The sequence below is a fragment of the Rutidosis leptorrhynchoides genome, chromosome 11 (assembly GCF_046630445.1).
Source record: "Rutidosis leptorrhynchoides isolate AG116_Rl617_1_P2 chromosome 11, CSIRO_AGI_Rlap_v1, whole genome shotgun sequence".
Taxonomy (NCBI): domain Eukaryota; kingdom Viridiplantae; phylum Streptophyta; class Magnoliopsida; order Asterales; family Asteraceae; genus Rutidosis; species Rutidosis leptorrhynchoides.
The window spans coordinates 335596916-335605924 of NC_092343.1; the positions used below are offsets into that span (position 1 = coordinate 335596916).

At 29.1% G+C, this 9009-nt stretch overlaps 2 long non-coding RNA genes across 4 annotated transcripts; one reads left to right on the forward strand and one right to left on the reverse strand.

Moving 5' to 3' along the window:
- Positions 1 to 3474: 3474 nt before the first annotated feature.
- Positions 3475 to 6511, reverse strand: LOC139877291 (uncharacterized). Of its 3 annotated transcripts, XR_011768526.1 has the most exons (7): positions 6266 to 6511; positions 6132 to 6168; positions 5519 to 5673; positions 5060 to 5278; positions 4622 to 4730; positions 4374 to 4451; positions 3475 to 3655 (listed from the first exon to the last, which is right to left on the reverse strand). It is a non-coding gene; the product is annotated as an uncharacterized lncRNA (long non-coding RNA). The 3 variants fall into 3 exon arrangements; XR_011768525.1 differs by having other exon boundaries at positions 5060 to 5673; XR_011768527.1 differs by having other exon boundaries at positions 5060 to 5713.
- An 861-nt stretch (positions 6512 to 7372) lies between these two features.
- On the forward strand, positions 7373 to 8787 carry LOC139876318 (uncharacterized). The gene is made up of 5 exons (XR_011768028.1): positions 7373 to 7492; positions 7638 to 7735; positions 7984 to 8105; positions 8276 to 8398; positions 8645 to 8787. It is a non-coding gene; the product is annotated as an uncharacterized lncRNA (long non-coding RNA).
- Positions 8788 to 9009: the final 222 nt, after the last annotated feature.

Sequence of the window (9009 nt, forward strand, 5' to 3'; positions counted from 1 at the left end):
ATGCCAATTTTGGGCCGGACAGTTTAATTTCAGATCGGGTTGGGCCTGCTTTTGATGGGGACGGATTAATGGGCTTCCAGGCCCGTTCTGTTTCTGATGTTATTCCCATGGTGCCCCATATTCTGTTCCTGTATTGAGCATGGAGAGAGGGTTGAATAAATGTCAAGCCTTACGCAATTAAGCTAATGCTATTTCTTAAGAGATAATATAATATAACTGGTGAAATGACCCGTAAAATTACGGGTTTATTTAAATGAAACAGTTTAACGATGTGTTTTACATATTAAGTGAACCTAAATGTTAAAGTCATTTAGTTTAATGACCCGTGGAACCACATATTCCGACTAAAAAACTTGTTATTGTTTTTACAAATATATTGATATACTTAACTTAGTCAGAATAAACAAACTACATTTATTCTCCCACCACTTACTTTCAATTTTGATCACAATTATTATTTTTCTTATCATAAAATTTACATTACAACATTTACATGTATTTCGCATATATATGTAACGTAATTAATTCCGTAAAGAAAACATATATTTGAATAATAATAATAATAATAATAATAATAATAATAATAATAATAATAATAATAATAATAATAATAATAATAATAATAATAATAATATATACTCCCTCCGTCCGACTACAAGCAAGCATGAATAATTGCCGCTAAAAAAATTAGGGCATAAAGACGTATCACATTAAGATTGAATAAATGAGTAAATATGATGAGTTTATATATTTAAAATGGGCTCATATGATATAATCATATTTAAGTGGGTAAATATGTTATTATTAAAGTTAAGAAGGGTATATATGATAAAAATTCTAAGTAAATAATAAAATATTTAATTAATGTTAATGACATCATCAAGATTGCTTAGATTTTTTTCTTTTTATTTTTGATTTTTTCTTAACAAAGAAAATAACCTAATAATGATATCATCATTATAGAATTTTAATAGAAACTATAGATGTATTGTATATAGAAACATTAAAAAACCAACACGAACTCGAGGGCTAGATTGTAATAGTAAATGATATAGACAAAATGAATTACCACAATAATAAGTTCTATACGGACTAAAAATCAATTTCTAGGGAAAGGAACTAACCAACATGAACTCGACGCATCAATTGGTTGCGATTCTTCTTCGGTAAATTCGAATACACATAAATTTAATACTTCATCGAAGAAAGAATCATTATGAAATTAAGGATGGATTATGTTATTTAAGAGAGAAGTCAGAAGATATAATGAAGTAATGTTTATTCAAACGACAGTTTTGTATGCAAAAAGTGAAATGAAAATATTAAGTTTGTGTAAACCTATCTATCTATAACTTTCTTTAAATTCCTATAATGATGATGTTATCATTAGGATAATTAAGCTTAAGTTTACTAAAAACCTGCCACATGTCTCCATTTCACTAGCTCATATGATGTCATTATCCCTCAATTTTTGTAATTAAAAAACTCATTAAAAAAAAATTCAAATTTTTGTTAATCAGTTCGTAAATTAAAAAAAAAATTACGCCTAACATACAACAAAATAGGGTTATATTTAAACTAATTACCTCCACCTATATAAAATCCCTAATTATTTTCTTCTCTAAATCCCTAATTATTTTCTACTCTAACACGTTTATCTTCAAATAGGGTTATATTTAAACTCATTACCTCCACCTATAAAATCCCTTATTATTTTCTTCTCTAAAACTTTTATCTTCCAAAATTACAGGTATGCACATTCTCTCTCAAAACATTTGTCTGTTTATATAATTACATAAGCATATTTGATTTCTTACTTTTCAACTATGATCAAACATGTTCATGAATTCCCATATATATGTTTTCATGCGTAATCCTTAATATGATTTTTGTTACTGTAATATTTTTGTCTTTTACTCATGAGGTTTTGTTAGTATGTAGTATTTGTCTAATTTTTCCACGACTTTTATTACATCATTTATCCTATTAATTTTTTTAACGGGTTTTGTTCTAGGCATTTGATTAAAAAGTATTTGAAAGCAATGGCAATTGTTACACCATTTGGCAATTGTTACACAATTTGTTTGTAAACAATACTAAATTTTGTTACACCATCGTAGTGTAATTTTGTTACACCAATTGTTTTTTAACATGTTTTGTTCTAGGCGTCATTTTGTTACACCATCTAACAATACTAAATTACAGAAGACGCACAATATTACAGCTCACGAAAAAATTAAAAGTTTGTTAACTTCACATTTTTTTTTAATAAAAACGTATTATATGTTTTTAGTCTATCATATATTTTAAACATATCAAACATATTGATATACTAAAATCTTCTCAATCTTCTATACTATCTTATAAAAGGCTATTTCATGGTTGTAAAACTCGGCCAACTCGGCCGAGTAATCGGCGATTACTCAGTTGGAAGAACAAAACGAGTAATCGGTGTCTAACTCGTCCAATTACTCGGTCAACGCCGGTCAACGCCGGTCAACGGTGGTCAAACGGTGGTCAACGGTATCGGAAAACTCAGTGAAAAGATGAAGGAAAACAGGAGACGATTTGATGTGTTTGTTTGTTTAGAAAGAACGAATTGAAGGAACATACCTGTAATGTCTCGATTTCCATTCATGAAGACTCTTAAACAAATAATTTAGGGTTTGGTGAATGAGCTAAGGTTGAAGAAGAAGAAGGGAAGATGTAGCATTAGGTGAAGAATGATGCGGCTGATTGATTAGGGTTTCTAAAATAACACTCATTTTATTATTTTTTAATTTACATTTAAACCCCCTAAAGTTTAACTGTTATAGATTTTAACACCTTAAGTTTAGTTTTTCTTTCTTCTTCATTATCAAATAGATACAAATCTAACCCCTCCAATTAAAACAAATATTTATATGTAACTAAACTTTACATATTTAACATATATATTTATAAAATTTTATATATTTAACATATATATTTATAAAATGTTTGTTTATAGCTAATAATATATTGAAAATATTTAGTTATATTAGAAAAGTCAACAAAAGTCAACATCCGAGTACTCCTCCGAGTTCTCCCCGAGTAGCCGATTACTCCTCAAAAACCTCCGGCCGAGTACTCCCCGAGTCGCGAGTTTTACAACCTTGGGCTATTTTGATGACATCATAAACAACTTATTTCCTTGGTAAAAAAAAATTAAAAACAAAAAAGAAAAAAAATCTAGATATCTTAGATGATGTCATTAACAAATTTAATTTTGAATTAAAATAAAATTATTTTAATTAGGAAGTAATTAATAATTTAAGTAATTGAAAAAAGGTAAAAGATGGTTGCAATTGCACGCGTGAAAATGTAGACACAAAAAAGTTAAACACTTTTCAATTAAGTTAAATTTAATTTAATTAATTACTAGTTTATAACCCGCGATTTCGCGGGCTTTTTAAATAAAATATCATGAAACCTATTTTGAGAGTTATCAAAACGTATTGGAATGAATAATTATTGGCAAACGAAAAAAAACACTTGTACAGTAAATCAAACAATTAAGTAACACGAAATGAAATAAAATGTGTACGTATCTGCTCCATGTATGTCGATTACAACTATACTGAGAATGTTAACTGCCAACAACTACTCCTTTGAGCATTGATTGAGTTTTAGAAATCTGTAAAATTAATAAGCATTCAGATGAAATATAGATATGTTCCCAGAGGTCTTATTCCACCATGTAGCTCAATTTATTTTACAACAATATGAATCATAAAAAAATCTCAACAACACTTTTCTAAAACAATAGCTTGACCTGACTATGTTAATGATACTATATAAATGAGTATCAACTATTGAGCTAGTGCAATGCACAGTAATTTTAAAATCTTGTTTTAAAATAAAATCTAAGTTTTTCTAATGGTTAATGTTAAATACTTGGATATCAATCAAAAATTTGCAATTAGGCTCTATATATTTTAGATTTGAAAAAATAGACGAATTAATATAAGAATTCTAATGATCTACGACATGTTGACATAACATGACAAAACGTACCAACTCTACACCTAGTTACAATAAAATAAATATAATATAGAATAAGAATTTGAAAATGTGAAACAAAGAAACCATGGCTATATTAATCTATGATTTTAATCCCGATGTATACAACATATATATAATAGCTATACAAAATGAGGTGATCGAAAAAAAACTTTCCCTTTTACTAAATATCTGCAAGGTTAGTTCAACGAATATGAATATTTTAAATTAGATGTTTCGTGCCAACCCAAACCCGCCCATATTGACGTATGAAACCGGCCATAAAATAATGGACTTGCACAAATACATCCCATTTTTTATTTATATAAAATTAAGAACAAACTTTTACTCACATTAAATAATCCCATCGCGCATCTTGATCATCATTTGTACTGATATATGTGTATCAAAGACAATCGTTCCATTCCAACCTACGATTTGTCCAAAACAAAATTAATTTAAGCAAAAATCAACCAAGTATTATTTAATTTCATCTAATACACACAATCTAAGAATAATATTGGTATGAGTACCAATATATTAGTTTGAAATTAACGCTATCAAATCAATACAGAGTAATACTTAAAAGAGTTTCAACTACCTTTATCACTTCAGCAATGAATTTAAAGTGTCAAAAGAGATTATTAAGTTCCTTTCCATCATACTCATAACCAGAATATCACTACTATGAGACCAAGCATCGACGGAACCTACACCATAGAGAACATGACCAACCAATTAGACGTGTCAATTTGGACCCGTTTGAGAAAGTTTCGAGTTGGGTTCGTTTTGTTCCATCTCAAACGGGTCACATATGTGAATTAGATAGAAAAGGAAACATGTCAAATGCGATTTTGCAAAAGTGTATTTTTTACGCATATAACCAACTAAACAAAAAAATATATCAATTTCTAGAGTATTGTTGTAGTTATACAATCTTTGTAATCATATTAAAAGATTCAACTGTTATCATAAGAAGTCTAAATATTAGACAAAAGAACTGTTGCTAGTCGGTAAAAAAAGTTTATAAAGTTAATACCTCGATTGTTGCCATTGGTGTGGAAAAGTACACTGAAGGCTTGAAAGATTGACCTACATCAGATTACACTCCAAATGAACTTACTAATAGGCAAAGAATTAAACATAGAAAGAAGAGTAACAAAAAACTTACTAACGAATCAGGTAACTACCCAAATGTATTAATACAAATGTTCAAACTTCCCAGTGTCCAACTTGAGTAAATCACGCGTTTTGGTTTCTTTATAATAGTAGTGAGGAGTAATAATAATTAGTTATGTGTATCCTTTACATAGCAATCATAAACACCATCAACATATCCAAAGAGATTAATATAGCTGGACATATATGAATATAAAATTAATAAACAATCTATGTTAGTAATGTGTATTATAATTTTATAATTGTAGTATACATTATATTAAAACATATAGCTATAAGGAGATTAATATCGAGTTCAGTTAAAATGATTAACTAATACCTTTACGTCAATGAACTTCATTCCAACTGAAAATCTTGATCAGGTTCTTGAAGTTTGAGTCGATAGTTCGAAATATGGTACTCATAATAACCGAACTCATCAAACACCTTCCATCCACTTATATTCAGAATATATTCATCAAGTATGTGCCAGGCCTGCAAATCCATTTCAGTTGATTTAATTTTTTTTGCAAACCTAAACATTTGACATCAAATACCAAACAGAAACTTATTAGTTACAGAGACATTGAATTCAGGAACGAACAATGCAAGGTTATTGAAACATAACACTTAGTTTTGACATATCAAATGAAACACGGATGACAAACATTGTGTAAACATAATTGAGAAATCTGTATTAAAGCATAACATGACAATAAAACCCATCAATAAAGCATGTATAACTGAATTGCAGGGTGTTGACGAATTTTCATCTTCCTGATAACATTTCAAAATGGCATTTCAACATAAACATACAATCAAGCAATCTGAAATAATAAAGTTAAGATATGTCAAAATCGATTAAAATAAACCAAAATTGGGGGGTTTTTTTAATAAAAACTTGTTAATGAATTCTACAAAATAAAAAATTAGGGTTCTGAAATATTACATACCTTGAAACATTAAGTGATGTATGGAAACCTCATTTACCTGCGAGTAATTGAGGAACATTACAATTGTTGAACAAAAGTTTTGATAAAATTAAACAATTGAACAAATCTTGAAGAAGGATACCGATTCAACTAACCCTTTGATTTAGAGATCCCTACTTGCATCTGCTTCGATCCGTAATATTTTTTGCGAACCCTGATTGCATTTGCTGAATGTTTAACTTTCGTAGTTCTTGATACTTAATGGAAACTAATTTGATTTGGAAGCGGAAATACTGAAATTAGAACATCAAAGCTATCTCTTAATCGATCGTCTTTTTGGTTTAGGGTAGAAAAAAAGAAGTTGCCTGTGATAAATGGGAACGAATGGGTAGTACCCCAATTTTTCACTGACGGAAGGATAATTTGGAGGGTATTGTTGAGAATACACAAATATACAGAGACAGACAAATGTTGAGGGATCAAATAATTTAATGGTTGTTATTAGATGATGGTATTTAATCTAATGATCCATTTTACTCCATTTAAAATTTTTAAAAAATAATTAGGTGAAGTTGACTTTGTTATTATATATAATATAGATATAGATATAGATATAGATATAGATATAGATTACAGAGTAGTTATTTATTTGAAATACAACAACGTGAGGACCTGTGCAAAATTGGAAGAACACATGAAAATTATTCATAATCTGTTTTTTAATCAACCTCATCGATTTCCAACGCTGCAGTACGCATGCTTCATTTAAAAAGAGAGATTGTACACGACTATCTTCTATCTCACGCCTCTTCATTCTACATTAGATGATCTCTATTTTCAAATTGTCAACGAACAAATTCTGACTTTCGTTTTCCATCTCCTTCTATGTTTAAATCTTCATTAATTTTGTGATTCTCCTATTTATCAACTAATTTCGTGATCTTGGGGGCTCTAAAATCTTTTTGTTATTGAAGCATATCAATTTATTTGCACGGGTAAATCGAGATCTGGTGATTCAATAAATATTGTTTTGGATATACAATGGTAATCTTTCATTTATTCATATCATTTTTAAGTGGTTTTCATATAGAGTTTATGATTAAATTGTATTGTATTTAAATGGTTTGCATCGCAAGTATTCATTCATGTTTTGCATATTGTAAGGTTGTTTGTGTTTGTTTATACAATTGACGTTTTTGTAACCTACTTCTATTAAACACTCTGACATGAATCGAAATAAACATTTTCATTGACGCACTCCAGGTGTTTGATGAAATGCTTATATGAATAATGTATTGATTGATTTCAATAGTTGAAGAATTGTTTCGGTAATCTATACGTGAGTTGCATACCAGAGCTTCATTTAATGTATACACTTTCAGGTTAATGTTCTTTTCATGCCTAGTCTTATACATACACTTTTAGCAATACTTATAGAAGGTATTTCAATAATATTAGTTTAGTGATAGTGAGTATAATACGATAATACTAATACTATAATAAAGTTTAGTTTTTTTCTTCTTATAGAAGTTGTAACTAATGAAGCAATAGAGATGCAAGAGAAGTATTGCTACATGTTTTAATGTCTTTTGGAGTCAACTGGGATGTTATTTTTCATTCAAAAGGTTAGATTTTTATTGTATTTTGTTATTTCAATCTATGTAATTTTCAAGTCAGTTGTTGATAAACAACCTGAAAATGTTTCTGAATCTGTTACCATTGTTATTAGGGTGTAGAGATACAAATGGTGAAAATGGAGATTTTGTTGATAATCACTACCATTTGTTCATGATATTAATCATTCTACTTGTTTTTACATTGTCATATATCATATAAAGTTTGTTTTTGTTATTTGATTTTGGTTTTTGTACAGGAAGATATTGAAATGATGCATTCTCTTGGCCTTAAAGCTTATCAGTTTAGATGCTACCTACACGTTTATCTTCGGTATTTGTATTCAAGAAAGTTGTATTCAAGAAGTGAGTTAATATGATGGTAAGTTTTGCTACCTGCACGTTTATCTTCAGTAGTTGTACATGTAAACTATTCTATGCATCTCGAGTAGTTTTAATAATTTTGAATTTGGTTTTGCTTGCTTATTATGTTCAACTTGCTTATAGTTATCTACATGATAGTTCTTGATATCTCTATCACCGCATTGATAGGTGTTGGATTATTCAAAAGGTGGAATATTATCAGCATTGAGAAGGTTTGTTCAAATGTAGTCTGTAGAAGTGGAATTGAGAATAAAAATGGGAAATGCCATGGAATTAGTTACTAGCCACTAGGTAATATAGTTACTCAGCAAACTAAACTATTTTTTCTCATGAACTTTGGTAATAAAGACTTCTATGCAATGGTGATCTCAATAATTTTTGTTGTATATGGTACTAATCTTATTTCTCAACCTACTCACATGGTTTAAGTTGTTACATTGTCAATTGTCAATGATGATAATAATAATAGTAATTATTTTGATATCGTATTATATATATGTACTAATTGATTTGTTATATTCTTAACATGCTGAAAAGATCCTAGAGCAGCACTTCTATTGTGATGAAAAGATCCTAAGGCGGTGGCCTGTGGCATTATGGGACCATGGCATATAGACGGTGGTGTTGATAATATTTTTGGGTCATCCTTAATAAAGGTTTGGAACAATTTTGATTGTTGCGTGACACCGTGAATCTGCTTGTAGCATTTTATATACTACCTTTTTAAGTGTCGAACCTTCAATATTGCGTTGTCTATACTATTAGGTTGCTGCAAATTATATGACTTTTAGAGTCAAAAGAACACATGGCAAAGTATATTAAAAGTGGGCAGATGGATTCTCCACACGATTCTAGAATGAACATTGGGCATCAATTTTTCATGCATGTATGCATCGTATCAT